The following is a 27,386-nucleotide window of genomic DNA, read 5'->3' on the forward strand; positions in this document are numbered from 1 at the left end:
AGCAGGGAATAGAACTCAGGTTTTCTATCACAGACCTCCTGTGTACCATTGGGCAAGTTATTGGTCTCCTACCTTTTGCCTGGTCTGCTTTGACTGTAAGTTCCTTGGGGCAGGTACTGTCTCTTACTCTGTGACTGTACTGCAGGGGTCCCCATCTTGGCTAAGGCCTCAAAGCACTACTGGCGTGCAAATCAGTAATAGTATCTTGAGCTGCTCCCCCTTCCCATCAGTTTACTGTACAGCCCTACCCAGGTACTCCTGTTACCTCTCAGGCCATAACAGTCCAGTTCCCAGACCCATCCACAACCTGTCCCTTGGCAGACTCCCATAACTGCAATCCTCCCGGGCTGCTCTCCTCCCAACATCACATGGCCCTCAGCATTGCATCCCCACTATGTCTCACTTAAACCCTGGCTGTTCCATCCCTTCTGGGGCCGACAGAGCTAATCCCCTACTTCCTTGGCTCTGCTTCTTGCCTGTGCATCCAGACATCAGAACGATTCCAGCCGCCTCACCTACCAGTTACCTACCATGGAGCCTGCTTTGCTCAGGCTTGTGCTTATCCTGCTTTCCTCAGCCCAGCTGTCTCTGTCTCTCCAAGTGGCATTTCCTCCCCGCCCACCCCTCTGCCCCCATAACCATTTCCTCCCCCCCACACCATGGCTTCTCTGTAGAGCCCTCCTGAGTGGTGAAAGCCCCGCGAGCCAGCAGGGGGAGCTCTCACCGCACCAGCCAGGGAGGAGGGGGACCTGCGGGGATAGCATGGCTTACCCAAGCCAGGGGAGTGACGGGAGCTCTGCCCTGGTTTTGGCAAACGATGGGCTCCCCTAGAGCTAGACCTCGCTCCCTTGCAGACGCTCCTCCACGCCACTCTCTGGTCTCAGGCCCTAGGCACGCTTCACCTCTGATACAGCTCCCCCTCTCCTCCAGTCCCAGCTGCACCGTCTGCTGAGGACATATGGCTCCCTCTTCCCTTGCACCTCCTGGGGGCCTGTAACCCTGGAAATCTCCCCTTGACGCCTCGCTTCCCAGAGTCTATTCAGTGTTGTCAGCTCCTGCCCAGGGCTGCCCCGAGCCCGCACCAGGAATCACTGCAGGGAAGGAAATCTAGTACCTCCGCAGGGGTGTGTGGCAGGACGTGTCAGGAGGGTGCCCGTGAGCATGCAGGGGAGCGCCCCGGGCAGCAGCACCTGTGCAGGGGCGGAGGCGGGGCGCCGAAGCGGGCGTACCAGGGTGCGATGGGGCAGCCCCCTGGCTCGCTCCAGCCAAAGCAATGTCTCTTCCGCCCTTGGGGGGAATAGGAGAAGGTACAGGGGAGAAACAGAACTGACCCTAGCGCAAGGCGGATGCTAGAGTGAGGGTGGAGCCAGCGCGGGATCTCTGCCCAGACCTGGCTCCTGCGGGCGCAGTGTGGTGGTGAGTGTCGCCAGAGCCTCCGGGGCACCTGCAAAGAAACCGAAGCTGCTCTGGCGAACTCTAGAGAGCCCGGGGACCAGGCGCCCTGGGGGCCTCGCTAAAGGCGCCTGCACCCTCGGCTCCCCCTTCTGCGCCGCTTCCGCCTCTGGCAGCGCTGCCTGGCCCCAGCCCAGCCGGCTCCTCCTGCTCCAGGCAGGTGCTGCCCAGCCCCACCCAGCCAGCGCTGAAGTCGATGACAAACCGGCCCTGGGGACAGCTCGGACCCTCGGTCTCGCCGCTCTCTTAACCTCTGCCCTCCTTTCCCGGCCAGCGCGGCTCAGCTTGCTCCGGGCTGCCGGGCGCTCCGCGCCTCCCCCCAGACACACAGATCCGCCCAAGCCCCCTCCCTGCCCCTGCTGGGTGCACCAAGCCCTGAGGGGTGCGCTGCCCTCCGGCCCGCTCCCCTGCCCGGGACCCCACCTCCAGCATGGGGCGCTACAGAACCTCGCCTCCCCCCCAGTGCAGCCACAGTCCAGCGCCCCTCCCTCCCCAAGGGGCTCTGGGAGCTTCGAGCCGCCGGCCGTGCGTGCGCCTCAGCGGCCCCCCTGCTCGCTGCCCGGCCCGGGGAGGCTCCCTGCGTGTGACGGGCTGGCCCGGGCTCGCTCACAACCCCCAGCCAGGCCGGCGCGGGGATTCAAGTGCCGCCCCCCTCCCCTGTCTCTGCTAACTAGCCGGAGCTCGCGCTCTCCCCGTGCAATTCAGGCTCGGAGTCCCAGAGGCAGGCAGCCAATCCGAAGGGGGGTTCGCCCCATCCTCCAGCCCCATTGGCTGCCCGTGCGCCGGGGCTGGGGTGGGAGGGGTCCCCAGCGCTCTAGTAACTGTCTCAGATTCCAGCTGTGGCCCCCGCCGCTGTCTCCCTTAATTGCCACCTCCTGGAGCCAATGGGAAAGGTCCGAGGGGCCAGAGGCGAGCCCAGATTGGCTGCCACGGTGGCTCTGGGGAGGCGGTGCCCGGGCTGGAAGTTGGAGTGAGGGATCCAGCTGTGAGGCGCGCGGAGCTCTCAGCTTCTCGCTCGCTCTGCCGTCCGAGAGGCAGCGCTAAGGAGGAGCATCCTTCGCGGGCTCCCTCCGCCGCTTCCCCCCCCCCCCCACCCGCGCGTCCCCTCCCCCCAGATAACCCTTGCAGGGCAGGAGGAGCCCAGCCCCCAGGGGAGGCTCGTGGACTCCAAGCCCCCTTCTTGCCCCAGGGGGGTCCCCCAACTCTCGCCCTTCAGGACCTGCCCTGCCATTGGCACGGCCAGATGTGCAGACGGGAGGGACAGATGCGGACCCGCTAAACGCAGCCCAGGCTGGACTGGGAGCAGCCCCTGCGCGGCTGGTGCGCGCTGGAGTTGGGAGGGGAGCCGGGGAAAGGATTCCATCCCCGCTGCAGGGGCTGAGACGGTACCTCCTCCCGGGCTGGAGCGGGATCCCGGAGGCAGGCAGAGGAGAGCAAAGTGAGGAGGAGCTACCGGGACCCGAGGAGGAGGAAGCAGAACCGGGCCAGCCAGGTCCCGGCTCGGCTTCGATCCGGCTCCAAATGCCTGCAAAGGGGGGAGCTGCGCTCATCCAGGCGCCCACCTGGGGAAAGAGGCTGCAGCCCTGAGTCTGAAGCTTCCCCGAGCCAGAACCACCGAACCGAGCCAGAACCTTATCCCGAACCCTCCCGCAGTCCCCTAGTCCCACCCGGCATGGCTGCTCCCTGTAGGTCCCTGACCCTCTAATAATCCCCTCCCGCCCCGGGCACATTTTTCCTTTTCCCGGTTCGGACCCGGGTCTGCTGGCCGGAGGATGGACGAAGATGGACCGAGAGCAGCCGAGGAGCAGGACCCAGAGCCGGGCAAATCCAAGACTTTCATCCGCCTTAATGACCTGTCCGGGAATGGAGGTCGCTCGGGTCCAGGGGACAAGGACGCAGGAAGTGGGGACTCGGAGGTGGAGGGGCTCCCCTACCCGGCTCTGGCCCCGGTCGTCTTCTTTTATCTGAGCCAGGAGAGCAGACCCAGGAGCTGGTGCCTTCGGGTGGTGTGCAACCCATATCCTTTGCAAGCTGGCAGGTGGCACTGCCAAGGTAAGCCTGGGCACCCCTCTCCAACCCTGCCTCCCTTCCACGGGGCTTCCAGATTAGAGAGCTCCCTGGACCTCTTTGCCACCATCCCAAGAAGTTATCTCCATGAAGGCGGCTTTGCAGGGCCAAGGCTTATAGGTTCCTGGAGCACCCTTGGACGCCAGCAGTTGCACAGCCGGAAGCTCTCCAGATGCTGAAAGGGCTTGGGGGGGAGGGGGGTGTAAGGGGGGGGGAGAGTTTGAAAAAGAGCCTGGACTTGGTGAATATTGTAAAATTACCCGGAGACTCCGCTTTCAGGTTGAGGGGAGGGGGAGAAAGCAGAGACGCGATGCAAATATTGATAAAACAAAGACACGAATATTGACGAAAACAGTCATTAGAGTTGCTAGTTGCTCCGCTCAGGAATCCAGCTCCGAGGAGACTCTCCCTGCGTTCCTTCCCAAAGTTTGCAGCTTTTTCTCCCGTGGAGGAGGGGGCTGGAGGGGTGGACGGGTGTGTGCCTGCAGCTCAGCTCCCTCGGTTTCATTTGTCTGTCTCCAATTCATTTCTTGGAAGTTTTTCCAGAATCTATCGAAGGGGTTTCTCAATGTTTCCTCCCTTAGTAGGCAGGGATTTCTCCGGGGTTGAAGTCATAACATGGGATTCCAGAAAAGTACTAGAGAGAATGGAAACAATATGTAACGCTCTGGAGAGGGACAGCAGGTCTGTCTGGGAGATGGAGTTGCACTCAGCCCGCTCCCCCTTCCTGTCTTTTCGTTGGGGAGGTGAAAGGGAATGAAATTGAACATGGATAATGCTGGATTGCGCTGACACAAAAGACCCCTCCACACTAGGGGTTGGTGCAAGTTCCTCTTGGAAGGCCCTGAGGATGCCAGCTCCCTTATCTACAGAAGTTGTGTGTGGGGGGGGAGGGGGATCTATCCTTTAGCCTCATTTTCCCCATCCCCTCTAGGCGCGTGACCCATTGTAGTCAATGGAAAGACTCCCACTGGGTTCAATGGGCATTGGATCAGGGTCCCTGGCTAGCATTTCCTTTGCTAGGCCCATAGTCTAAAGCCCCTGAGAGATCGCCCCTAAGAGAGGTTTGCATGGATGTATGCGTGCATTTACTTTTAACCCAGCCTGGGATTCCCCCCCCCCCCCCCCATCCTTTTCAGCCCAGCAGCTGCTTAGACACCACAATGGACCCTAACCCCACACCTATTCTACAAACGTGGCCAGATTTCAGACATCTTCACCCCCTATTTAAACTGAGGGGGGGAATAAGTAGATAAAATCATTCTCTCTCCCTCTCTCAACGCCCAGACATCTGTTTAAAAGAACAAAGGAAAGGGAGCAATAATGGGTGTTTAATAAAGCGCTCCTGTGTGCAGATTAGATAGGAGACTAGGAAAGCGCAGACCGCTCCATCTACTACAGTGATGGGAGAGCGTTTTACACTTTAAATGTATAATTACAACATTTGCATGACAAAAAGAACCACAGAAGGAGCCTCTCTCTTGCAAATCTGTGCTCGTGGTAGCTCATTTCTCACTCATCCTGTTTTCTATGCCATAGTTACATAAAAAAAAAAATCAATGGCAAGCCTTTAAAGAGGGGGGCAGTTTACTGAAATGTTAGATCTGGCATGGCTAAGACATGTTAACTAGGGACAGGAAAGGAACATAAAGGGGGGGGGGGGCTGGGGAGAATAGGAGAGGAGGGTTCCTTACGGTCGATTTTGAGCCTGGCTCTGGTGTCCTTAAATAATTTAACTTGTGCAAGGCAGGTGGTGGCACAAACTTGCTTTTTCATGCAACCCTGAGTGCTGGTGCGCTCTGCAGCCCCCAGCCAGTCGGAGATGATGGTTGTGCTGAATACTCAGTGAGGAACGCATCCTTCTAAATCAATCACTTAGGCTCTTCTCCAGCTGCGTTAGCTGTAGTGTAATTACAGAACCTCGTATTTAATTTAGGGGCTGCTGCTTTGCTGGAAGGCTCCAGGAGCCTTCCATGGGATGTACAAGTCTTTCCCACTGGTCTCTGTTCATTTATTGAAGGGCTACGTGATGATTCTCCCATCCCCCTTTCAATCACTCCTGGAAATGAAGAATGGACGCTCAAAGGACTGATCCAAAGCCCATTGAAGCCAATGGGAGATTTCCCCATTGACTTTAAGGGGATCTGGGGAAGGGCCTGTTTCTTCTAAAAGCTGCTTTCTTTTCTCTTGTGCTGGATGTAAAAGACCGTTAAGGAGTCGTTTGAGTGTGGGGTTTAGGAAAGACACAGAATTGGGCCCTGGGGAGTCATAGATTGCAGCACTCCGCTAAAAACCAGAGACTATTCAGGGTTTAATGGAAGAAATTAGAGGTCACCAGAGTGAGCCATGATTCATATCAGTTACCTGCTTGCTTGACTCCCTCTTCCTGGTCCAGGATTGCGGGAGAGCTGTGTTGTTGCTTTGGGCAAGTCTAATCCTCTAAGAGAAGGGGAAATAGCACTGTTAGCAAGGGGGCTTTCTTAGCCCCTTCTTTCAAACCCTCCCTGGTGTCAGAGCTGCGCTCAACATTTTCTTTGTAGCGTTACAGACGCTTTACCGCCTCCAAACTCGTTACATGTATTTTAAAATAAATAATAAAAACACAAACCCAATTTAATCAAAGCTGTCTGACTGCCAGCAGGGTCGTGTACATAAAAGACAGCATCTTCCTGAGTAAATAGGAGGAAGTTATTAAATCCATTCAGCTCTTTCAGGGAGCGAGCTAGTCAATTACACACATGCCGAATACCTAGTGTAAAGGGTGGGACTAGGTGATTAACATCTGTTGTCTGATTCCCCTTAGCCCTCCCCTATTTCGGGCTAATCAGTGAGGGGTTAAATTAGGGTTAAGTTTGGTTGTTAGAGAAACGTGGCGCTGTTCTTCTATAGTCTTGAATGCTGTTTTACTTTTGTGATGAGGATAATTTATCTGATAAACAGTCTGTTTCATTCTTAGAATAGAGGTTTCAGTTCCCAATCACATGAATACTTTCCAGTGGTTTCCCTAAATCTCATTCACACTAGCTGAGCAGTTCAAATCTGCACTTATTTAAGCATCTTAGGAAATCTTGAAACTTGCTAAAGCATTCTCTTTGGGAAGGAAATATTTGCTAATGTCAGCCTGCCAAACAGAATGGGCTTATTATCTACCATTATGAATATTATTATTTACAATTCCTGATCTCTCTGTGTTTTCTAGCCTCTTTTAATGATCGTTTTGAGACAGGTGGCATCTCAAAAATGTGCAGGTGTTTTCAGTGGATTCCTTTTTATCCCCCCAGCCTGTCTTGCTCATACGAGGTGCCTATTTCAACTTGAAAAGCATCTCCGTACACAAGTCTGCCAGTGCAAACAGGTTAACTTTTGTCCTTGGAAAATTAGTGTTATTTAAAAAAATAAATCTTCCACCAAGCACTTGCAGGCAGCAGTTCAAAGGGAGCTCAGCCACTGATCGCAGCCTGGGAAGCTGGAATTTCCACTGATGGTTACCTGTTCTCGATTCATTACTGAGAGAAAAAACCAGAGGGCTTGGAGCCATACGCCCTCACTGGGTAGCAGTGCTGTGGCTCTCTGGTCTTTTCCCCCCCATATGTTTTCAATGTTGCTGACCCAGAAACCAGGGAGTTGAAAATGTGACTCAACCTGCTAAACAGTGAGTGAGAGGGATATTTTCTTCCCCCCAGAGTACTGGCTGAGTTTGATCACTTGCTGAGGATCAATACATTTGAGATGTTATTAAACAACCTTGCTTCTATTTCGCTTTTATTGTTGGTTGCTCGCTGCTGGAGTGGTGGGAGTTTAGCTGTCTGCCTGTTGACATTTTTTTCTACTTCTTTAGCTCGGTTGTTCAGAAAAGTGACTTATCACATCTTTAAGAACCGAGGCCCCATGGTAAAAACATATCATCAGAAAACCAGATCAGATCACATCTGGCCAAATTCTTTGTTGCCACCAGCTGTTCTTGATAGAGCGACAGTGGTTTGGGTCACATGGCTGGCAAAATCCTCTCCGATCCACAGTGGTTTTGACAGGGGAGGGCTGAGCTTTCGTTAGCGTGTCTCAGTATTTTTTCTTCGGTTTACCTTTTGGCAGTTGCGGAAGTTGCAAGTTCAAAAGGCCGGACTCTTGTTTAATTGTGTCTGCTCCCTTCCTATTTCTTCAATTCCCAAGTGTCCTTTTTATTAATTCAACTAATTCAGTCCTGGTACTTGTCAGATGAGGACAGGTTGTGGAAACGTACAAAGTCCTGACTTGGCAGGGCCTGTATTTCAACATGGGGTTTACGGTGCACTAATATAGCTGATAAACGTTGCCATTTACTGGGGGTATCACGGTGTACTGCCAGTTCTGGTCCTGTGCCCTTGGCTTCTCCTCTCTCCCTAGGGAGAGAGCTTGAATTAACAAAGCTCCCTTTGCTGGAGTGGCCTGCAATTGCACACAAGGCTGAAGTACCACTAATCCAAAAGATGCTGGTCTGTCTCTCCAAGCTGTTTACATGACCTTGATATTAGAGGTGATGAGGGGGATTTGGGGCGGGGGAAGGAGCAGGGAAATAGTAGATGAGCTGAGTATTCGGCACTAAGCATGCACTCATGCAAAGTTCCATGGCAGAATGATTCCTCAGGGTTCTCTGTAGTGTTTCAATCTGAAGCGTTCACCTCCTGGGCCGTAAGGGCTTATATTTGGTTTCTGAGAGCACAATTGTTATAGCTGGGTTGGGGGAGGAAACTTCTTCCCCCCTCTCTCTCAAATTTTGAAAGGTCTGGACTGATCCAGATCTCAGACAACCCAAAGCTGGGGGATGTTTGGATCTGGTGTCTTGATTCCAAATCTATTTAAGTCCCCTACCTCTCTGTACTTTCAAGTATCTACATTCAGAGGGCCAAATTCTGCCCGCCTTACTTGTGCTGTGTAGTAGCTGACCCTGCAATGACCAGCATGGATTTCAATAGGAGTCAGGCATTACTCAATGGTGACAGAATCTGGCACGTCTTCTGTACAGCAGAACCTGCTGCTAAATTGTGCGTCCCCAACGGAGCCTGCATCAAAGATGAGTGCAGCTCCCTTTACTGAGATCCGTGCGTCCACGTGAGGTCGGAGGGAGAGAGACGCTTTTCACTGGAGTTCTGGGATTCCATGAGTGTGTCTTTGCTGTGTCAAGTTCTGGCAAGGGGACTCTGTGTGACATGGGAGGGGATTTTGGGGGTGATGCAGGGCCCCTGCAGCATGCATAGGAGAAATCAGCTGTGTGTGGCATTGGGGTGGAGGGTAAGATGCGCAGGGACTTCCTGAGCTTGAGGGAGGGAAAGGTAGAGTGCTTTGGAGCATGAGTGACATCCTGGAGGCATCTGTCTGATTGTCTGTATATGAGAAGGTGCTACTGAGGTCTGACCTTGTCACTGTGATAAAAGGATCCACTCTGTTCTGGGTGAGGAATGTCTGTTTAAAGACAGGAGAAGGCCAAATGTTTGTGTTTCATACAGGCTCACAATCAAAGTACTGTATTGGAACTTTTGCCCTACAGGTGACATTAAAAAAGTTAAGAAAAGCCTTCAGTACCGAAACTAGGGCTTGTGTGTTGCATTAAGGGGCCTTCTGTAACAGAGAGTTCACCACAGAGATGTGTATCTGTCACACACACAAAAAAGGGAGAAAAGCCCGGTTACTTAACTTTTATTTTTAAGTGAAATTGAATCTACTATGCAGGCTTGGAAGGACGACAGCCAGGCACAGGGGCTAAACAAGGCTGCTCTGCTGATCAGAGCCAGAGAATTAGGATGTTTTCCAAGAGCTGTGGAGTGTCTGAAGAGCAGGCATGGAGCGAATAAGGAGGATGGAAACTGCTTTGTACTGAAAGAGCTCTGCATAGGAAAATAATACAGAGCTTATCTGAAGGGGACCATGGGCCCTTGTTATGGCAAATTCTCAGTCTCTCCTCACCCTGTCCAGATAGCATCTGTCTGGAAAGTGAAGCTCATGTGCATAGAAGTAAGAAGACAAGGAAAGTGTATTTCCTTAACTGCCTAAGGGTGGAGAAGGTGCCACTTCTGGGATACAGACTGGTTAACACTCCCCCCTCCTGTGGTGGTGTGTCCTGTGAATCAGCTTTCACTGAAGGGAAAAGTTTTGAGTCCTGCTTGTGGTGGCTCCTGGTCATTGCAGTCTCTTCTCTCCTGGTAATTGCTTGCTATAAAGAGGGGGGCGCCATTGGCTAAATCTGAACCCAGATCTAAGTGTTGAAATCCCCCCCCCCACCCCCAAGATTCAAGGGTGGTGTTTGGCTTTGCTGTTTTTGCTTCTGATCCATTTATAGCACCTCAAACCTAGATGGAAAATCCGAGTTCTGCCAGGGGTTGGGGTTTGAAAACCAGATGGAACACTGCAGAAGCTTGCAAGTGCAACCGTAACCCAGCCCACATTCACCAATGGGTTCATGAGCCTTGTCAAAGCTGTCTCAGGCCTGGGCTTTTTAATGCAATCAGGCGAGTTTGATCTGGCCCGGGGGGGTCTCCCCTCTGGCAGTTCCACACTGCTCTGAACCCTTTCCATTGGAGACGTTGCCGTTCAAAGGCTCTGTCCTGGTGAGGTGCTCGAGGGCCCTCAGCTCTCACTGGAAGTCTTTGCAGCTGCAGGTGTCCAGCCTCTTGCAGGTCTGGGCCCTAAAATGTCATGGCATTGAGCCAAAACCCAGCTTTTACTTGTGCCGTGGCCAGACTCCCACGAGGAGCTGAGCCTGTTCTGTGCTCAGTGCTTAAATTGCCTTGCAGATGGGGAAAGTGGCCAAAGTTTCCTACAGCTGAAGTATCCCGTGTGATGGTGCAAAGGGTAGGCTGGTGGGGTGTAGAACAACCACCTCCTGGACCCTAGCACAGAATCCTCTCCACCCCAGTGACTCCTTTTATCTCTAACCCTCTCCTAACAACGCCTGACACTGCTTCGGTTCACTGAAAGGAGAGCAGGAGGGGCGGATCAGTGGTTAGGACACTAGCCTGACACTTGGGAGATGTAGGGTCAATTCCCAAAATCTCTGCCACAGATTTCGCTTGTGCCCTTGGGCAAGTCACTTAGCCTCTCCGTGCCTCAGTTCCCCATTTGCAATGGAGATAAGAGCCCCGCCCTACCTGGCCGAGTGGTTGTGAGGATAAATACACTAGAGATGGTGAGGTGGGGGTCATGTAAACTCTTGGCTCCAGAACTACCTTTGTTCTGTGTTCATGTAGTGCCTAGCACAAGGGGCCCTGAACTGTGCCTGGGAGTTCTAGCACTCCCTCTGCTCTCCACATCCCACCTCTAGCCCCTAAGAGGCCATGGTTGTCTCTGCCAGGCCTGCCTACTATTCCTTATCCAGGGGACTAAGTAAAGTTAACCTCTATCATCCTGTTTTGAGTATCATTACCCAGGGGACCATGCTGGGTAGAGAGTCCTGACCATGTGGAAGTGAAAGGGAGGGCTTCTGTGGCCTCCTAGCAAAAGGGTTGGTGCTGGGGCGGAGAGGGGAGGGAATCTGCTGCAGAGCCAACCTTGCCTCTGCCCCACCGTACTCCCTTCTGCACCTCATAGCCATGAAGTCTGTAGGGCCCATTCCAAAGCGAAACTCGGCAGTAAAGCCAACGGGCAGCTCCCTGTCTGTGCTGCGTGAGGAGAGGTAATCTGCTCATTCCCACTCTACCCCCACCCCTCCAGACCTGTGGGCCATTCACAAAGATAGAAGCTTGTCTAGGGTGGTGTCTGTCCCCTGGCAACAGCTCCCTGGTGTAACTTGGCGGAAGGCACGCTGGGTAGCTAAACTGCAGCAAAGGGCCACGTGAGACGACTCTGCCCTGGGTTACCCCGGGGTAAATCTGGAGGAACGCCACTGAAGTTTGTGAAGTCTCTCTAGATCCAGGTCCGCATAAATGAGGTCAGCCACTCTGGAGCCAGGAGAGGTCTGCCCAAGCGTGACTCCTGGAACAAGACCCTACGCTGATCCTTGGGTGGGGTATCTGCGTGAATTGGGGGGGGGGGGTAAGATGGACAACACCCCCAGTCAAGAAGATGGAACTTCTTTCAAAGTGCTGCTCCGGGGGAGGACCAGCCAAGTAATCATGAGGCATCTCATAGTGTTTGAAAACCCTCGAGGTGGGGAAGGGGTGAGGGGGGAATGGTATTTGCCTCCTGTGGTATTACACAGCAGTCAACAGAGCTCTAATTACTGCCTCCCAAGCAAAGGCAGCAGAGGTGCAATCTTAATCTAACAAACGCACTGCACCTCGACACGTATCTCCTCATCTCTGTATCGTGCAGACACCACTACATGGCTGAGCCGCGAGCATGGTTTGTTTGCCTTTTGTGCGTGTGTGCATATTTTTTAAGGAGATCCTTCTGTGTATTCCCTCTTCCAGGCAGTTGTGTCACATCTGGAAGTTTGTGTAGGAGTTTATCCAAGCGCTGGAGTGCAGTACAGCTTTTTCTCATTTAAAAATCACAGGCTGGCATTTCGAACGGGGGTAGGGGGGAGGATTGTCTGCCAAAGGGGAGGCTGGAGCAGAGGAATTGTAATGACTTCCAGAAGTTTTCTTTTTCTTTTCCTTTTTTTTTTTTTATAATAGTGCATGTACAAAGGATTGACTCAAATGCAGTTAATGGTTACGTTGCTCTCACCTGTCCCCTGTTGCAGGCTGGCGTCTTAATGATCTGAGATGTCGATGGGAGAGTTAGCAGCTGCAGGCTGGTTTGGGGGGTACCGGGCGGAGCCCAGAGGAGGCTAATGGCTTCTCTAGGCTGAAAGAGGTAGCAGTATCCTGCAAAGGGACCACGTTCTTCAGTCGGTGACAGTCTGGTTTGATTTCTTGCCTCCTTGTAGGAAATCCGGAACAAGGATTCCCACAAGATGCGAGTAAGGCAGAATCTCCAGAGACCTGGTTTTAATTTTGGAAAAGAGTAAGAGGAATTCCTGGAGTGGGATCCCTCGCCTGATTCTCGGAACCCCTTGCTCCTATTCCTGCCTCTTGTTGGTCCTGTCGACATTGAAGGAATTTGCACTGATGTAACTTACTGGCATGGACCCTGCTTTAAATCAGTGCAGTACCTCTGCATTGCTGGAGTTATTATACTGGTGCAACGTCTCTAATGTAGACAGGGCCATAGCTGCGCAGGCCTGGAGCGTTCCCTGATGGGGAGGCAGATGCCTCTTGTGCTCACTCCCATCCATACTTGTAATGATGAATCTGCATAGAGACGTTCTTCCCAGAGCACTTAGCACCGTGCAGATTGCGTGTGTGTTTCTGTTAAATACAGTTACATGCTACAGGGCCGTGTGGACAGAGCGAATGCTATTGCTGACATTCTGCTGGGAGTGAAGTAAGCTGAATGTTCTGAAATGTTACAGCGCGTCGCAATGTACAAATTGCAGTTCTTGTTTCTGATTGAATTATTTGTATTGTTAGAGTGCCCAGAGGGCCCCAGCCAGGATCCAAGGCCCCACAATGGCTCTCTGCAAGAATGAAGTTTTTTGAGGAGTGGGGAGGGAAAGTAGCTTGACTATAAAAGGGTTCTTCTATATGTGTGTGGTAGGGATTCAGAAGAGCTGCTACATTTCAGTGATGGGAGAGAAAGGGTGTGCATATAACTACACACGCACATGCCTGCTCTCCTCATTCTCCATAGAAATGTAGCAGCTGCTCTGGAGCAGCAAGTCTGTAGACAAGTTTTTTGTGGTTTCCTTAGGAGTGGGAATGAAGAATAGTCTCCAAATGACACTTCAGGGGGATCTTAGAGAGGCAGATTGTAATTAACCAAGTTGGAATTTGGCCAAGCCACTGAAAGTAACACCCTATAGTCCTCTCTGCGCAGGACAAACCACCATGTTTAGCAAGTGAGCCGCTGCAGAATTTAAACACGCCTGTGACCCAGGATGGTCTGGCTGGCTCTTTTAGATGCAGCTGATTTGTTCTAAGCAGGTTTCAAATCCATGTTTTATGCTGATTGGCCAAACCTGTCTATAGGCCCTGTTGTATTTAAACTGTGCTTTGGCAGGTTTGGTTGTTCGAGATGGTTGGGAAAATGCCAGTTATTGTGCACAGAAAATCTCAAAGATTTATTTTTGTTTTGTTTTTTCCCACAAAAATGTTTTGGTTTTAGGATGAAAAACTGAAAATATTTCCATTTTTTTAAAACTTTTTTTTTTAACATGTTTTTGATTTGAACAACAAAAAAACCTTCCCATCCACCCTTCCAATTTTTCCTAAAAATATTTGTTTTTCAGTTTCCGGTCTCTTTACCAAAAAACCTCGCAATTTTTTACCAGAATGAGAACTTCCGGTGAAAATTTTCATTTGGGTCAAAAAGCCCTTTTCCATTGGGGAAAATGTTTAGAGGAATGACCAGACCAGCCATTTGCTGTGTGAAAATGTTTGCCCTTGTTGTTGTCAGAGGTGCCAGGGGATCTCTAAGGATCACACCGTGCTGGTGCTTTGACCACTTCAGAATTCTTTGAGAGTGTCAACAAGCATGTGGATAAGGGTGATCCAGTCAATATGGCACTTGGCCTTTCAGAAAGACTTTGATCAGCTCCCTCACCAAAGCCTGGCTCTTAAGCAAACTAGGCAGTTACGGGATAAGGGGAAAGGACCTCTCATGGATCAGTAACTGGTCAAAAGAAGGTTTCAGAGTAGCAGCCGTGTTAGTCTGTATCCGCAAAAAGAACAGGAGTACTTGTGGCACCTTAGAGACTAACAAATTTATTTGAGCATAAGCTTTCGTGGGCTACAGCCTACTTCATCGGATGCATGTAGTGGAAAATACAGTAGGAAGATATATATATATATATACATACATACACAGAGAACATGAAACAATAGGTGTTACTATACACACTATAAGGAGAGTGATCAGTTAAGGTGACCTTTTATCAGCAGGAGAGAAAAAAAAATCTGTTTGTAGTGGTAATGAAAATGACCCATTTCCAGCAATTGACAAGGAGATATGAGGAACTGGGGGGGGGGGGGGGGGGGGAATAAGCATGGGGAAATAGTTTTACTTTGTGTAATGGCCCATCCACTCCCAGTCTTTGTTCAAGCCTAATTTAATGGTGTCCAATTTGCAAATGAATTCAAATTCAGCAGTCTCTCATTGGAGTCTGTTTTTGAAGTTTTTTTTGTAGTAATATTGCAACTTTTAGGTCTGTAATCGAGTGGCCAGGGAGATTGAAGTGTTCTCCAACTGGTTTTTGAATGTTATTATTCTTGACGTCTGATTTGTGTCCATTTATTCTTTTACGTAGAGACTGTCCGGTTTGGCCAATGTACATGGCAGAGGGGCATTGCTGGCACATGATGGCATATATCACATTGGTAGATGTGCAGGTGAACGAGCCTCTGATAGTGTGACTGATGTGATTAGGTCCTATGATGGTATCCCCTGAATAGATATGTGGACAGAGTTGGCAACGGGCTTTGTTGCAAGGATAGGTTCCTGGGTTAGTATTTTTGTTGTGTGGTGTGTGGTTGCTGGTGAGTATTTGCTTCAGGTTTGGGGGCTGTCTGTAAGCAAGGACTGGCCTGTCTCCCAAGATCTGTGAGAGTGATGGATCATCCTTCAGGATAGGTTGTAGATCCTTGATGATGCGCTGGAGAGGTTTTAGTTGGGGGCTGAAGGTGATGGCTAGTGGCGTTCTGTTACTTTCTTTGTTGGGCCTGTCCTGTAGTAGGTGACTTCTGGATACTCGTCTGGCTCTGTCAATCTGTTTTTTCACTTCAGCAGGTGGGTATTGTAGTTGTAAGAACGCTTGATAGAGATCTTGTAGGTGTTTGTCTCTGTCTGAGGGGTTGGAGCAAATGCGATTGTATCGTAGAGTTTGGCTGTAGACAATGGATCGAATGGTGTGGTCTCAATGAAAGCTGAAGGCATGTAGGTAAGTATAGCGGTCAGTAGGTTTCCGGTATAGGGTGGTGTTTATGTGGCCATCGTTTATTAGTATTGTAGTGTCCAGGAAGTGGATCTCTTGTGTGGACCTGGTCCAGGCTGAGGTTGATGGTGGGGTGGAAATTGTTGAAATCATGATGGAATTCCTCAAGGGCTTCTTTTCCATGGGTCCAGATGATGAAGATGTCATCAATGTAGCACAAGTAGAGTAGGGGCGTTAGGGGATGAGAGCTGAGGAAGGGTTGTTCTAAGTCAGCCATAAAAATGTTGGCATTCTGTGGGGCCATGCGGGTACCCATAGTAGTGCCACTGATTTGAAGGTACACATTGTCCCCAAATGTGAAATAGTTGGGGGTGAGGACAAAGTTCAACCACCAAGTTTGCCGTGACATTATCGGGGATACTGTTCCTGACGGCTTGTAGTCCATCTTTGTGTGGAATGTTGGTGTAGAGGGCTTCTACATCCATATTGGCCAGGATGGTGTTTTCAGGAAGATCGCTAATGGATTGTAGTTTCCTCAGGAAGTCAGTGGTGTCTCGAAGATAGCTAGGAGTGCTGGTAGCGTAGGTCCTGAGGAGGGAGTCTACATAGCCAGACAATCCTGCTGTCAGGGTGCCAATGCCTGAGATGATGGGGTGTCCAGGATTTCCAGGTTTATGGATCTTGGGTAGCAGATAGAATACCCCTGCTCCGGGTTCTAGGCGTGTGTCTGTGCAGATTTGCTCTTGTGCTTTTTCAGGCAGGTTCTTGAGTAGATGGTGTAGTTTCTTTAGGTAACCCTCAGTGGGATCAGAGGGTAATGGCTTGTAGAATGTGGTGTTGGAGAGCTGCCTAGCAGCCTCTTGTTCATAATCATGATCAAAAGAAAGGAAACAAAGGGTAGGAATCAATTGTCTGTTTTCACAATGGAGGATCTGTGAAAACAAAACAGTGAACAGTGAGGTGGCAAAATTTGCAGACAATACAAAATTAATCAGGACAGTTAAGTCCAAAGACGACAGCAAAAAGTTACAAAAGGATCTCACTAAATTGGGTGACACAATAGCAGATCAAATTCAGTATTGATAAGTGCAAAGTAGTTCACATTGGAAGAAATAATCCCAACTATCCATACAAAGTGATGAGGTCTAAATTAGCAGTTACCACTCAAGAAAGAGATCTTGGAGTCATGGTGGATAGTTCTCTGAAAACATCTGCTCAATGTACAAAAAAGTGAATGGAATGTTAGGAAGCATTAGGAAAGGGATAGATAATAAGACAGAAAATATCATAATGCCACTATAGACATACATGGTACGCCCACATCTCAAATACTGCGTGCAGTCCTGTTGCCTTACCTCAAAAAAGATATACTAGAATTGAAAAAAGTGCAGACAAGGGCAACAAAAATGATTAGCGGTATGGAACAGCTTCCAGACGAGGAGAGATTAAAAAGACTGGGACGGTTCATCTTAGACTAGAGACAGCTAAGGGGAGGATCTGATAGAGGTCGCTAGAATCATGACTGGTGTGCAGAAAGTGAATAGGGAAGTGTTATTTCCCCTTCACATAACACAAGAAGCAGGGGTCTCCTGATAAAATTAATAGTCAGCAGGTTTAAAACAAAAGGAAGTACTTCTTCGCACAGCACACAGTCTACTTGTGGAACTCCTTGCCAGGGGATGTGGTGAAGGCCAAAAGTATAACTGGGTTCAAAAAAGAATTAGAGAAGTTCATAGATTCATAGATTCATAGATTCTAGGACTGGAAGGGACCTCGAGAGGTCATCGAGTCCAGTCCCCTGCCCGCATGGCAGGACCAAATACTGTCTAGACCATCCCTGATAGACATTTATCTAACCTACTCTTAAATATCTCCAGAGATGGAGATTCCACAACCTCCCTAGGCAATTTATTCCAGTGTTTAACCACCCTGACAGTTAGGAACTTTTTCCTAATGTCCAACCTAGACCTCCCTTGCTGCAGTTTAAACCCATTGCTTCTTGTTCTATCCTTAGAGGCTAAGGTGAACAAGTTTTCTCCCTCCTCCTTATGACACCCTTTTAGATACCTGAAAACTGCTATCATGTCCCCTCTCAATCTTCTCTTTTCCAAACTAAACAAACCCAATTCTTTCAGCCTTCCTTCATAGGTCATGTTCTCAAGACCTTTAATCATTCTTGTTGCTCTTCTCTGGACCCTTTCCAATTTCTCCACATCTTTCTTGAAATGCGGTGCCCAGAACTGGACACAATACTCCAGCTGAGGCCTAACCAGAGCAGAGTAGAGCGGAAGAATGACTTCTCGTGTCTTGCTCACAACACACCTGTTAATACATCCCAGAATCATGTTTGCTTTTTTTGCAACAGCATCACACTGTTGACTCATATTTAGCTTGTGGTCCACTATAACCCCTAGATCCCTTTCTGCCGTACTCCTTCCTAGACAGTCTCTTCCCATTCTGTATGTGTGAAACTGATTTTTTCTTCCTAAGTGGAGCACTTTGCATTTGTCTTTGTTAAACTTCATCCTGTTTAACTCAGACCATTTCTCCAATTTGTCCAGATCATTTTGAATTATGACCCTGTCCTCCAAAGCAGTTGCAATCCCTCCCAGTTTGGTATCATCCGCAAACTTAATAAGCGTACTTTCTATGCCAATATCTAAGTCATTAATGAAGATATTGAACAGAGCCGGTCCCAAAACAGATCCCTGCGGAACCCCACTCGTTATGCCTTTCCAGCAGGATTGGGAACCATTAATAACAACTCTCTGAGTACGGTTATCCAGCCAGTTATGCACCCACCTTATAGTAGCCCCATCTAAATTGTATTTGCCTAGTTTATCGATAAGAATATCATGCGAGACCATATCAAATGCCTTACTAAAGTCTAGGTATACCACATCCACAGCTTCTCCCTTATCCACAAGACTTGTTATCCTATCGAAGAAAGCTATCAGATTGGTTTGATATGATTTGTTCTTTACAAATCCATGCTGGCTGTTCCCTATCACCTTACCACCTTCCAAGTGTTTGCAGATGATTTCCTTAATTACTTGCTCCATTATCTTCCCTGGCACAGAAGTTAAACTAACTGGTCTGTAGTTTCCTGGGTTGTTTTTATTTCCCTTTTTATAGATGGGCACTATATTTGCCCTTTTCCAGTCTTCTGGAATCTCTCCCGTCTCCCATGATTTTCCAAAGATAATAGCTAGAGGCTCAGATACCTCCTCTATTAGCTCCTTGAGTATTCTAGGATGCATTTCATCAGGCCCTGGTGACTTGTAGGCATCTAACTTTTCTAAGTGATTTTTAACTTGTTCTTTTTTTATTTTATCTGCTAAACCTACCCCCTTCCCATTAGCATTCACTATGTTAGGCATTCCTTCAGACTTCTTGGTGAAGACCGAAACAAAGAAGTCATTAAGCATCTCCGCCATTTCCAAGTTTCCTGTTACTGTTTCTCCCTCTTCACTAAGCAGTGGGCCTACCCTGTCTTTGGTCTTCCTCTTGCTTCTAATGTATTGATAAAAAGTCTTCTTGTTTCCCTTTATTCCTGTAGCTAGTTTGAGCTCATTTTGTGCCTTTGCCTTTCTAATCTTGCCCCTGCATTCCTGTGTTGTTTGCCTATATTCATCCTTTGTAATCTGTCCTAGTTTCCATTTTTTATATGACTCCTTTTTATTTTTTAGATCATGCAAGATCTCGTGGTTAAGCCAAGGTGGTCTTTTGCCACATTTTCTATCTTTCCTAACCAGCGGAATAGCTTGCTTTTGGGCCCTTAATAGTGTCCCTTTGAAAAACTGCCAACTCTCCTCAGTTGTTTTTCCCCTCAGTTGTTCATGGAGGATAGGTCCATCAATGGCTATTAGCCAAGCTAGTCAGGGATGCAACCCCATGCTCTGGGTGTCCCTAAACCTCTGACTGCCAGAAGCTGGAACTGGACGACAGGGGATGGTTCACGCAATAAATTACCCTGTTCTGTTCATTCCCTATGAAGCGTCCAGCACTGGTTGCTGTCAGAGACAGGATACTGGGCTAGGTGGACCATTGGTCTGACCCGGAATGGCCATTCTTATGTTCTTATGACTCAGCCTAGGCTGGTAATGCTCTAGCAGCGATGTTTTAGCTGCGTCTACTGCCCCCTTCTCCCCCTGCCCCGAATTCCCTCTCTACCTCCAGAGGGGTCGGCCCTGCTCTCATTGCCTAAAAGCAGGGATTAAGGGGCTATCCATAAATACGTAACACTTTTTGGGTGATTTCTCCCCCCCACACCCCTGATCCACCGCCCCATCCCTTGTAGCACTTTGCAACACTGAAACAAATGTAAAATTAAGGACACCTCCTCCACCCCCTTAATGCATTATGTAATTTATGGATTGCCCCTGAGGGAGAGGCCCCTGCTCCACTCACGGGATGACGCATAAACTAGAATCACCCCTCCCTGGGAGCCTACCCTGGAGCATGGGTTTATGGCGTAGGAGGCTGGCTGAAGAGATCCCATCAGACTGAGATGAAGGGATTTTTGGGATGACTGTGGCTTGGAAGGGGCAGACTTCTGGCTGACGGTGACCAGGGAGGCTGGAGTATTTTCTGGCCCACTGTGACACAGAGGGCAGACCAGTGCTTTTCCTTCCCAGTGGGAGTGCTGCTGGGAGCCTCGACTTTATTTTGAAAGACTCCTACGTGAGTTTGGTCTTTCGCTACAGCTAAAGGCGTGGGGAAAATGCCCTTGCACATCTGTTTGGATTTGCAAGCAAATTTTGATTGGATCCTCATCTGTGAATTTGGCCGAGCACTAAGAAAAAAGGAAGAGGGAAATTCCCATGACTTATTTGCATACAGAACCAAATGAATCTCAATTGATCAGGCTTTAGGACCCCGCTCATATTTGGTGTCTACAAACCTTCTAGCAAACAAGCTCCCTTAGTGTAAATACCAAAAATGCATGGTTTTCTTTAAGCTTGAATATTCACTGCAAGCAACTTTCCGACGCGATCTTCGTCTCTAATGTGGGGTCGTGTACCGGGCGTGTGTTTTACTTATGGCACATCATCCGATCAGTGAGCAGAAACAATGCAACGTGTCTGAGGGAACTAACCATCCTGGTCTGCATTTCAAAGGCTGAGTGTTCCCTAGTGGGTTGCTCGTGAACTCTTGAAATGGAGGCACGCACGTGGGCGTGGAGGCGGGGAATTGTGCGCAGGAATTTGTGATTTTAATGTCACCGGAGGAGTTCATGGTTGTCCATTTTCACCTCGTGCTGTTTGAGAACAGACCGTGGAGTGCAATAGTGTCTCAGCCCCCCAGTCATTCTGAGTTTCTCTGAATTTAACATGTTTCCTACTACATCTCTACCCCGATATAATGCGGCCCGATATAACATGAATTCTGATATAACGCAGTAAAGCAGCGCTCCGGGGTGGGGCTGCGCACTCCAGCGGATCAAAGCAAGTTCAATATAACGCGGTTTCACCTATAACGCGGTAAGATTTTTTGGCTCCCGAGGACAGCGTTATATCGGGGTAGAGGTGTACTTTTTTGTCAACTAGGCTTATTTTCCTCTGGTACTTTTTCTCTCCCTTTCCTCTTGTGCTCACCTCAAGGTAAAAATGCCAAGAGCAGAAACCAAGGGACCGCTAGATCACAGGGGAGCGGTTTAAATATGGGGGGCAGATGTTGGGATGTAATGTGCATTGACTTTGATGGGAGTTGAGGGTGCTTGGCATCTCTCAGGATTGAGCAGTTTAAAATAGTTTGCAAAGCCCTGCCCATAGAATTGGACTGCTTGTACTCAAGGTAGCTCCTAATTCTGCATTCGATTATTCCCAGTCCCTTGCTTTCTAAAGGAACAATGCCCCTAAAGATGAATGAAGTAGGCTCTTCTTCCCCACCTTAACCCAAGTTGCAGACCAGAGGGTATCTTTGTCCTTTCTGAGTGGGGCTATCCATAAAGGTCCCCATGTGTAGGGGTATGAATGATGTCTGTACAGGATCTAAGCTTCTGTGCTTTTGTCACTTTCAGCTTCCTTCTCAACACCGTTTTCTACCAGAGGCTTTGCACATATAGTGTCTTGATTCAGCCTTCTTCCATCTCAGGTGTTGGGAACTCTAGCTGTTCAATGCAATTATTCCACCTTAACTGGAGAAAGCAGAAATCCCAGTAAAAATGATGAATTATCTAGCCCTCCTGCTCTGTTGAATTAATGCCTATTTGGGCAGGCAGGCAGGGGTAGAATTAAATTAATATCTGACTTCTGACTGCTACTGTACCTGGTTATTGACTTATCTCATGCTGTAGGAACACGCACATCTAGGGACATAAACTTAGGATCATATTCTGCTCTGGATCATTTTGAAGCTCTTTCGAGATTCATCACAAACTCTAGGGTGAGAATCCCAATGTCTTCAACAAAGAGCTGAACTCTGTATCTAGCCAATTGTAAATCTGAATAAATGTGTTCCTCGGTATGGGTTTGTCCCACATATCTTGGAGATCTCTTTTGCATAACCTATCATTTAGAACCTTAACTGGATGACTTGTTCCTGAAAGGAATGGGGGAGTGATTTGGCTCAGGGACAGCTTGAGGTTTTCTGTGCTAGGTCCATGGTTCAGTTGCAGCCCAGATAAGTAGGAACAACTGGAGGTTTCTGTACTGGGATTCCGATCTCATGTAGTAAGATGAGCAGGGCAGGGTGGTCACCAATCTCTGGCACCTGTTCCAAGGTTGAGAACCCATGGCCTCTATGAACTGAGATAGGTGATCTGAGTCCACTTCCTAGTGGCCAGAAACCTTGTTGGCAATCCCAGCAGAGTGGCCCGTAACTGAATGAGCCAATGGAGACTGAACTCCCTTCACCTCCTTGTAACATTTGACTCCATGTGATGGTTTTGTTTGGGTGGGTATATCTAGCAGGCAGCAGCTTCATACCCAGGAAATGATTTTGGTCAGAATTATTGATGCAATGAGGCCATTTTACTTATCTATAAAGCAACAGCATCCAAAAAGAACTGCATCACAACTAACCAAGCATTTCTCCCAAGATCTAACTGCCTATAGTTTTAGTTAAACAGAATTCGTAGAATCTCTGTAATAGCAGCATCTGGTGACGCCAAATAATATCTCACCCTTTACAAGCAATCCTGGCAGGGCATTGTTGGGAAATCTGCATCGCCACTGCAGGTATGTCATGGACACTGAATTCACCTAAAAAATGGGCCACGATGCTGTGGCACAAATGATAGGGCAGAGAATTCCAAGTTAAAATGGATATAGTTTAACCACCCATGATGATGAAGAATTCAGGGTTAACGGTTAAGAGGGGATGTTCAGTCACAACGTTGGGATTTGTGTTCCCAGCTTGCTGAGCTCTGAGGTGAGGGCCTGACCCAGAACCACCAGTGACTTCAGCATCTTGCATGATCTCAGGAGAAGTTGGGGATGCTCAGGGTCATGCCTTTTACTAGCTCAAAGCCTGGTAAGTGTCTGCTTCTCGCAGGGCTTTCCAGGTAGAGCCGGCAGGAACGTTTCCACCCAAATGAAATGTATTGTTTTGTTGAAGCTGACATATTTCGCGGGGACATCTCATTTCCATGACGACGTCATCCGAAAGGAGTTTTGGATCAGGGAGAGGAGAGAGGGACTCTACAGCTGGGTGGCTTAGGGTGGTTACTGGCCTGGGACGTGGGAGACTTGCAGTGCCTGCTTTGGGATGAAAAACTGGGCTCCAACTCAGGCAGAGCAAGGGCTTGAACCTTGGTCTCCCACATCCCTGGTGAGTGCTCTAACCACTAGGCCGTAGAGGGAGACACGCATCCTTTCTACCCCAGCTCCCTTTTTTGTGAAGGGTTTTGTGTTCATTCCAATGCAGAATGAAAACAAACTCCAGAACCTGGGATGTTGCCGGGTAATGCAATCGCTGTCTTCCAACCAGCTCAGCTCCTGCCTAGCAGTGGGGCTCGCCAGCTGGAGACCTTTGTGCCTGTCTGCAGGTTCTTCGCTGGACACTTCGCTGCATGTTTGTTCACTCGGGGAAGAAAGGCCGGCTCTCTGCCAGGCAACTGACCCCCTGCAGGGGAGTACTTGGCCCATCCTGTTCATGTGCTTTGCTAGACATGGTGGTCACCAGGGGGCTTAGACATGCCCGTTCACACAGGCTTATGTCTGTTTCAATAGCATGAGATTTGTATTCCGCTCTACTTTCTGCATTCAATCTTATCAACTGCGGATAAAATGGAAGCCTGACCTTGTCTCCTCAGAGTGGGGCGAGCCTCGAACTTCCCAATCTCTCAGGGGTGTCTGTGTCTCCAACCCTTCTGTGCCCCTTCCTGGAATGCCCCACCTCCCCGTCTGCTAGCGTTGTTACATCCCCATTCGAAGGCCATGGTGCTCTTTTCTTGGAGGAATCCCCCAGCTGCTCACGCCCCTGCATTCCCCACTCGGAGCCGTTCTGGGGATTTGCCATCTGCCAACAGCTGTCTCTCCCCTGCCATCTTCCTTCATCCGGTCCCTTCCTGGGATCCCCTGTTCAGAGTGGAATCCTCAGTGCACATTTTGATCTCTTTCTGCCATCTATAAAGGCATATGGTAACAACTGTGGGTTGTTAGCCTGAGGAAGGATTAACTCTTTGTGCTCCTGTATTCTGCTGATCCCATGCTGGGAACTGGTAGCTCTCTGTTTCCCTGAGGGAAAGGGACACTGTTCTGTTCTCTTAGCAGTATATGCTTAAAGATCATGGATGGCGTTTCCTTCGTTCTGACTAAAGCAACTTTAATAAATATGGGGAAAGATCCAAAGGGAAGGTTTGTTCCCTTCTCTAAATGCTTCCTACTGGCTCTCTGTTTGCAATCTCCTTTTGTCTAGTCATAAGAAATCGTCCTCTTTTTATTTTCTCTCGCCACGCAGAATTGATGTGGCGTGTTCTGCCCTTGTGCGGTGTAAGCTCTGTGCCGTTTTATCGGGTGTGATGGGGGAAAGGTTATCTGCTCCCCCGCTGTCGCCAAGAGACCATGTGTGCTGGCTGCCGGCCTACTGCGTATGTACCAGAAGAGGCTTTGCCGTTGCAGAGCCAGTGTGGTGTGGGAGCGGCTGGCGCGCCTTTGTTTTGATTTTGGATTTTCCTGATTAAAACCATTCTTTTCGTGGCACGGCACAAACAAGGCTCTCACTGGTGTACAAGCCCAAGGTGGGGCATGGCCGTTTGGAAACAACCAAATGCTGGATTTAAAAAGCAAGGGGCATTTGGCAGAGGGTTGTGTGTGCTCAGGTAACCAGTAACAAGGCCTGTATGCAGGAAAAGGAAAACGCCTGCGTATCTTCTCTCTCTCTAAAGTACCCAGCTCAGGGGGAGGTTGTCCCCACGTACACGCGCGCTTTCTGAGACCCATCCTGCTAAGCGCTGGACACCATAGTTCACCTGTAGCACTTGGAACCTCCCAGGATTGTCTGGGTTGGTCTCAGATCCAGCCCTGGACTGTTGTGTTGGGAGTCGGTGGCAGTGAGAGTCTGCAGGCAAATTAAGGAGGAGCGGGGAACCCAACACTGTTTCTTAAGAGAGGGTAATTCTGCCACCAATGCGGAGTGTGGCCTGAGCTTACAAAGGACTCTGCTCCCACATCAGGAGCCTGAATGACACTCCCTCACCCAAATCTCTATTAGGGACTGTGATGAGATCTTCATGGCGGGGGATGGGTTACCCCACCTCTGACTCCAGTGGGGTTTCTGGCTCCTTTGTTGAAGCATCTGGTACTGGCCACTGTCGGAGACAGGATACTGGACAGGCTGGACTAGAGGTCGGACCCAGTATAGTAATTCCTATGTTTCTGTGGAAAGCTCATTGAAGACAATGGAAAGATGCCATCTGACTTCAGTGGCCTTTGGCTCAGGGTCTCAGACAGTGGCACACACAAGGTCCCAGCAGCTGTCATTTGCTGAACATACTCTACGCTGAACCACAAGCCCCAAAAGCTGATTATGCCTCTCCTGGCTGCATGTGACGGGCTAAATGTGGGCTATGTGCTTTTACAGTGTGACTTGTGGCTCCCCTCCATCTCAGCTATGGAGATGTGGCCCATGGAGACCCATGCAGGTCCCAGCAGGCCGTACTCTATCCTGAACCAAACAGCCAGGGCCGGCTCCAGGCACCAGCTTAACAAGCAGGTGCTTGGGGCGGCCAAGGGAGAGGGGCGGCACCTGCGGCAATTCGGGGGCGGCAGGTCCCTCACTCCCTCTGGGAGCGAGGGACCTGCCGCTGAACTGCCGCCGCCGATCGCAATCGCGGCTTTTGTTTTGTTTTGTTTTTGTTGCTTGGGGCGGCAGAAATGCTGGAGCCGGCCCTGCAAACAGCCGCACCTCTGACGCAAGGGCAATCCGCTCCATTGTACACAAACTAGGGATGCGGTGAGTTCCAAAGACCTCGGATAAGCACAAGTCCCTGGTGCAATTAACAACCTCTGAAAGGCAGTCTCTTGGCAGGAAGGTGAGTTGGACTCCCTTAGTTAGGAAAGAGTGAATCAATAACCTCTTGACACACGATCACCATTCACTTGTGTTTCCTGTTTAACTCCAATCTATTTCCACCTCTCTGGGTGCATTTAGTTACCTTTTATTAGATGTTGCTATGGTGACAGTCTTTGGTAGGAGGCTTTTGTTTTATCATCACTGTTCCTCCGGTAACCTCTTCCCTTAAGGTGGAACGGGCCATGTCCTCTTCTCTACTAGCATCCTTGACACCTTTAGATATGTAGCTCTAATTTGATACACCCAAGGAATACATAGCATTCAATATAGAGTTTTACATATTCAAAGCACTGTCCAAACATTAATGGATTGCTCTTCCCACCACCCCATGTGAGTATTCAAAACAATGTGAATGATCAAAGGTCTTTCTTGATAAGAAACTCGATAGTACAGGAAGGTTTGCTTGGTACCTGTCCAGAAACAAAGGAAGAGCACTAAAACAATCCAGGGCACCTTGAATTGTCGCCTCTTGTCCCTGTAAATGGAATCTGTCTTCAAGAGGATGTTCAAAAACAGTCATCGCCTCCTGTTTCTGTAGGTCCACAAAACTAGGTCTTCAGCTACCAGTGACTGCAGATTGCAATCTTAAAAATGGATGAGCCAGTTACAGTCAAGGTGAAAATCTCTCCAAATCATAACCTTTTGCTATAGAAGGACAAATGTAACTGGTCCCCCCTCGCCCCCCGCTCCATACACACACAAATACCCTGACTGCATTCAATTGTTGTATTTTTAATGCCCTTGTTTTCCAGCTGTTTTTTTTTTAATTATTTACTTGGTTTTCCATTAATATTATTTTACATTGGGGACAGAATGGAGATTGGGGTGTGTGTGTGATGAATCTATTCAAGGAGTTGTGATCTCTGCATTTCATTTTGCAGTTCAGCTGGAAAGCTCTCATTTCCAAATACACCCACACACAGACGCAGCGAGACAGCGAGAGAAAGAAAGACAGAGACTCAAGGGGGATGGGGAGATTGGGGCGGGGAGGCACTGGGGGAGAGTCACAAAGAATGAAATGCCAGGGAAAGATAGGAGATGGGTGAGCAAGTGGGTCACATGCTTATCACTCAAGATTCCAAAAGAACAAGGGACAACGCCGTATTAAAAAATTCGGGAGCCCCTGGAAGTGAGCAGCAGTGGCTGAATGTCTGCATGGCTCTGAGCGATGGCAACAACCTAACATCAAGATCAACCCATGCTTTTCTGATCCCTTAATGGCTGAGAGTCAAAGCAGGAGAATGTCATGTGCCACTGGGGACAGAGCAAGTTTGCTGTGTGACATTCGTAGAGATTTAGGGCACTGGCTGCCATGCAAGTGATGTAACTGCAAACTCCTTCCTGTTTTGGGGTAGGATGATTAATGAGCTGGAAGTTTATGCCCTGCTCTAGTTCTGCCTGGCGTGTAGAGAGGTTCTTCTCCATCTTTAATCAGAGATACAAGCTGGTGTTTCTTCCCTCCCCC

At 49.2% G+C, this 27,386-nt stretch overlaps 1 protein-coding gene across 1 annotated transcript in view; it reads left to right on the forward strand.

The window, feature by feature from the left end:
• The first annotated feature begins 3,278 nt into the window (after positions 1-3,278).
• CACNA1G (calcium voltage-gated channel subunit alpha1 G) overlaps positions 3,279-27,386 on the forward strand; it is a 277,783-nt gene continuing 253,675 nt past the window's right edge. The window contains exon 1 of the mRNA XM_065415327.1: positions 3,279-3,469. The gene's annotated coding sequence lies outside the window, so the exon portion shown is untranslated. The remainder of the gene's footprint in view (positions 3,470-27,386) is intronic.

Source organism: Emys orbicularis, chromosome 13 (genome assembly GCF_028017835.1).
Source record: "Emys orbicularis isolate rEmyOrb1 chromosome 13, rEmyOrb1.hap1, whole genome shotgun sequence".
NCBI classification, from domain to species: Eukaryota; Metazoa; Chordata; order Testudines; family Emydidae; genus Emys; species Emys orbicularis.